The sequence below is a fragment of the Paramisgurnus dabryanus genome, chromosome 10 (assembly GCF_030506205.2).
Source record: "Paramisgurnus dabryanus chromosome 10, PD_genome_1.1, whole genome shotgun sequence".
Classification (NCBI taxonomy): domain Eukaryota; kingdom Metazoa; phylum Chordata; class Actinopteri; order Cypriniformes; family Cobitidae; genus Paramisgurnus; species Paramisgurnus dabryanus.
The window spans coordinates 20371936-20377634 of record NC_133346.1 but is presented as its reverse complement, the minus strand read 5'-3'; positions in this window follow the sequence as shown (position 1 = coordinate 20377634).

The window sequence follows — 5699 nt, the reverse complement described above, 5'->3', positions numbered from 1 at the left end:
TACAAGTGGCGCGTGTTTTTTCGGCGGTCATGTAAAGAGCACGCGTCACGTGCTTGTGTAGCAGGAGCGACGTTGAAGCAGCAGTGCTGCGATAATTGCGATCGTTTTTGCGTTGGCTCTGTTTTTGTTGCACTCATTATTCTTGAAAGTACTGATGGGGAAATGAAGCACAGATACTTCCCTTACTGTGTTGAACCATGATTCGAAGCCTCAACGAGAGTGTCGAAAACCGCGCCATCTTTTGGTTAATAACAGATAGCAGTCGCTTCTGGAAGAAGCTCCATCAGAGCAACAAGCTGATGAAATTCAAATGAATATTAATTTACAAATAAAGCTTAGACTACATGTCTCTGACTTGTCAATATAATAAATGTATTTACTCACAAGTGTGGCAAAAAAATCCAGTATTAATTAATAAGAGTTAATATTCATACGGTTCGATACTGCATGTTATTGAATGAGGTTTACACGCAGTATATATACATGCAATACTATCTATTCAGTATTATGTGGGACTAAAATGTGTGAATAATGCAAATAACTGATAAAAAAACCTCTGGGGTTCAAATGTAACATCACTGCCTAAAAGGTTAACAATGCCAAAAATGGAAACTAATTGCACTTGCTTTGTTGATTGTATCTTAATGTCAGACAATGAAAACAGAAGATCCCAGTGCAGGTAACAGAAATGTTTATTTAAATGATAATGAGTGTAAAAAGACAAAGCACGTCTGGGCTAAAAGCCACACCAAGGCAGACGGCTGGGAGCGGGGAGCACACATAGGCACTAGGGCGAAGAACCACACACGTTCGGGCTCCGGCCAGACAACGAACGGTGGGAGAGAGTATATAAGGCCGATCACCTCACGCAGGGAGAGTCGTAGACAACCCAGCTGCTGGCACACGAGACAGGTGGTAGAGAGAAATCCTGCAACGGGCAGAGAGAGAGAGAGAGGCGGTCAGAGTCTTCAGCAGAGTCCGTGCTGGACAGCGCACAGCGGCGGTCCGAGTCTTACGCAGAATTACGCGCCAGAGCGCACTGCGGCTGGACAGCGCAAGATGGAGACAGGCGCTTGGAGAATCCACGGACAGAATGCACACAGCGGCTTGAAGGGAGACACACCACTCAGGAGAGACAGACAGCTGGCGAGGAATCTACTGGGGAAGAGACAGCAGAGGGCACGGAGAGAAATCCAAAAATCAAAAACAGGAGACAGATACTAAGGCACGACAGGACAGGACTAGAACTAGACAGGCTAGCGGGCAGGAACATACAAAACGAACTTGCAAGGAACAAACAAACACACAGGGATAAAATACTAAACCGATTGGGAATCAAATGAATATCAGGTGAGGGACGCAGGTGAAGGAAATTACACTGATGACACCCGTGACAGAGCCGCGCACGTGTGAAACTGTCAACACAAAAACATGAACAGAGAAACAAAAACACAGCAGTCACTGAACCAAAGTCACGACACTTAAGAGTTTACATAATTCAAATCACAAGAATCTCAGCTTTCCAAAGATATGACATGTTTAGCTTTTTCTTTTTTGAGTTGTTGTATTGTAAAGTTTTCTTTCAAATAATGCTATGTTCCTCCTCCGTTACATTAGAACGCTAAGGGGTAGTAGATGCACTTTAAACAAAGCCTTTTTATTAAGGCAATAACCCCCAAGAAGCAGTAGGCCACTGGTCACGTTGCTTATTACTTTTATAAAACGGATATTCAATATGTGTAGCAAGGTTAAAGTAAATAAACTCTCATTTAGGTTATGTAATGCGGTCAGCCTTTACAAATCGGGATATTTTATTATGGCTTAGAACTCAACTCAACCAATCAGAATCAAAATGCCATTGTTATGGGCCAAGTTTACACTGACATTGTTTTCAAATTTACAGTTGAAGTTAATAGACTTTTCACAAACTATGGAGCAGAAGCCAGCAGGAGATCTTCAAGTCATCGTAGTCATCCTGCAAGACCTCGCAGTAGCTTTACAAGAGTGTTCTGCTGCCTAAGTAGCATGACACAATATGTAACACCAACAAAGTTTGAAAAGGAGGAACTGGACGCTGCAGGACTTGGAGAGAAAAAAGTCACATTTTTCGGTGGGTATGGTTGTTTATAAACAAATGTAATAAAAATTATGTAAAATGTTTAGGAATTGGTCAAATGCCAATTTTCTTCATTTTTGCTTGCCTTTTTACTTTTGTGCCTTTTTACAGGTGACGAAAATAATGCCGAAGATTTTAGAAACTACATACTAACAACATATCCAAAACTTGGTAACTGTGGGGGATTTGAGATTTTAAAACCATCAGGAATGACCCGATCTAGGAAGCTGGTGGTTTTGCCTTGCCCAAACACAGGATACACGATTAAGACTCTAAAAGAAAATACAGGACATGCTGTCATCTACATTCGCCCCATGCAAAAAGACATAGACCTAACCAGTTCTGTAAGATTTATTTATTTTATACAGTAAATTACTTACCGTAATTCCTCAAAGACCGGGGCCTTTATTTACAGAAAACACTTATGCGATCACATGATTTAACGCATTATCAGCCAAAGTCCGCATATTTATGTGGGGGATGCATTTTTTTCAAATACGCTGCACTTTCACAGCATAAATTGCAGATTTCTGTGTGCAAAATATGGGGCAGTTTTTCCCATACATTTATTTACTCGTGGCACACCCCCATAGAAACAACACTGGCTGCCACAAATAGATTTTTCACGATTCCATTTACATTTATATTTTACTGTTTACAAAACTGCTTAATTCATTGTTGCAAGCGCTCAGTGCCTCACTTTCTCTCTCTCATGTTGCGTGCTGCGCTCGCCTCTCTCTACATAAGTGAAAAGGGGGCGGTGTTTTCAATGTCCGTTTTTTTTTTCGCGTTAACGTCAACAGTCACAGATGTGACTGACAGAGAAGACAGCTGATCGAGTTTATCATGACTTGACGAAAGGTTAGCATTAGTGTTTCCCACACATACCCGTTCTCTCCCTCTATAGATGGTTTCAGCAGTAACAACATAAGCAAGCGGCTCCCATGATCCGCATGTAACTTCCGGTAAACTCCGCTAAGAATAAATAACAACAAAGTTCTTTAAACGTAGTTTATTTATATAACAAGCAAATAAAACCACACATAGATTACCTAGGAAACCAAAACATTTGTTATTTTCGACGAGGCATTTGTTCAAGAGATGCGTTTTGCAACCAGTCAGACCATTGAAAAAATGAAACCGGAAGTAAAGTTCGGATCCAAACGTATATCGCTTCAGGGCCCCGTGCGCCTGATGAAACGGTCTATATGCTGTATGCCCGCGCATGTGTTTTGTAGTAACTCTGTTTAACAGTTACAGTGTATTCTCTCATATTTCTGAATTTGCACTGAATTGTCTGTGCTATACGCAATATACAATAAAACTCACACTTAAAGGTAGGGTAACATATTTGATCCTGAAACATTTTTAGTTATGCTGGTTAAAAGTGTCCTCACATTCTGATAGCAATCACTGTGTTAAGTTGTTTAAATGTATTTGTAAAAATGTATGTCATCTGTGAAAGGCGTAGGACCAAAAAATGTTCAACAAATCATAGATTTCGGTCCGAACGGACGTTTCCTTTTATGTCCCTCATACGTAACCGTAATTTGAATTGCCACCGCGCAGCGAGTCCACGCAGATACCATACGTCATCGGCGCGTTCACGTGTGCTCTGGCTGTAAACAGCGAGAACAGCAAACTTTTCTGCTGAATTGACAACCTACACAGGAGCAACAAAACTAAATGCATCTTTTATAACAACAACAGCAAAAACTGCATGGATCAGCAAGAGCAAAAACCGAAATTAACATCGGTAACTTTACTGCTTTACCGCGAGATGCAAACAGCTACAGGAGGCAAAGGGTCTGAAAGGGTCGTTGCACTGTTTATTTTGGTAAGGTAGGTACGCGATATGTTTGTATTGAGATGGATTCAGATATTCTACTTTGATGAAACGTTGTGTTGCTTATGAAATTTGTGTTCGTTTTCCGGATTAGCATAACAATATAGTTACTACGTCTACACAATCGAACGTGTGCTTAAACTAATTCTGATGTAAACCAGTTGTTTATGTTGGTTATTTTGGAAGTGTTATTCACTTTGTACTGCAAAGTTTTCTCACTGGTGAATGAGACATGAGACATGACCGTCTGATCTGTGCGTGTTCATGTGTTTGGAAAGACGCGTGACTTTGGATGGCGATTTGACTTGAGGGTGGGATCGGGATTTCATTGCTAGGCGGCTACCGTTAGCATTTTTCAAAATGTGTTACCCTACCTTTAAAATATTAAAGGGCCCACAACAAGACATTGATGAGAAGAGCAACAGCAGTAAGGCTTCAATGTAAATGTATGGTGTAGGGATGGCAAGAACTAAAAATGTTCTTGGCCGACACTGAGCCTCATTAGCCGGTTGAAACCGGTTAACCGATAGGCCTTTCAGTTTAAAATATGCTACGCTATATGAAATAACTGCCCTTCCACTCACGTAACTTTTTTTTTTTAAAATCACGTATACAGCGCGGAACATGAGTCACGCAAACGCGGCGCCGAATCTGAGGACAAATGGCTGCTTCGTTTCGAAATGGGTTAGGTACAAGGTAATCGCGTTGAAAATAAAGGCGTTTGTCTACCGTTCAACAGAAGCACATTTGAAAATTGCTGCGGCTCATTTAAGAATATGACTGCTCCGAAGAGCTTTAGTTTGAGGTAGTGCTAACAATAATAAAGAAAGAGGATGATCATCATCACCTTATCTGTTACCACTGAAATGTAGATGTAATGTATTTCCAAATGTAAGCCCATCTTATGTGCAATGTTGCCTAAAAGACTGCAACACGATAAAACCAATGGATAAAACGGGCACCTTCAGAATGCGTAAAAGACAGGTGCAAGACAGGTCTACTCGCTGTGTGCAAGAAAGCCCTTGTCTGTTCTAGATCAAATGCAGCAAAGATATTTAATGCTAATGGATGAGGCATATAGGCCTACACTGAGTTTTATTCATTTATGATGAGGTGCGTTCTAGTTAACAATGCAATGCAAGTGAACGCGCCGTGCCAGCGCCTTCATGCACGGACCGGTTATTATATTCTCTGCTATATTTGCTTTTTATGTATTAAATACATGCAATTGGTTGATGAACCATTTCTTAAAGTTAAGATACAATTTATACAAAAGAAATTCACTTTAAAGAAATGCTTTCTACAAAGCAAAACTTAATTAAGTGGTAAAAATAATGTCTGAGAATTTACAAAAACAAAACTAAATCTGCAATTTACTGTAAGCCTAAAAGACGTAAATGTTAATAATTTGGAACACAATCAGGAGAGACTTTCATTTTAATTATTTTATTGCTGTATTTTATTTATTGTTCTAATGAAGGAATTTACCAAAAAATAGCCTGTAGCATTTACTTTTCGCAAACCTTGTGAGCGTGCGAACCCAGACGTTGTGACCTTGCACCAAATGTTTTTTATTAGTTTATTAAGTACAAACAGGCGAGTTATGAAAAACTGTGAGGTATTTGTTCACTTCACACAAAATGATCTTGGAAAGAGATGACTAACTGTTGTAGCGTTTAGTTCACTGTCTATAATAGCCTAATTTAGAGATTAGGCACTTTTTTTTTAATCAACAAC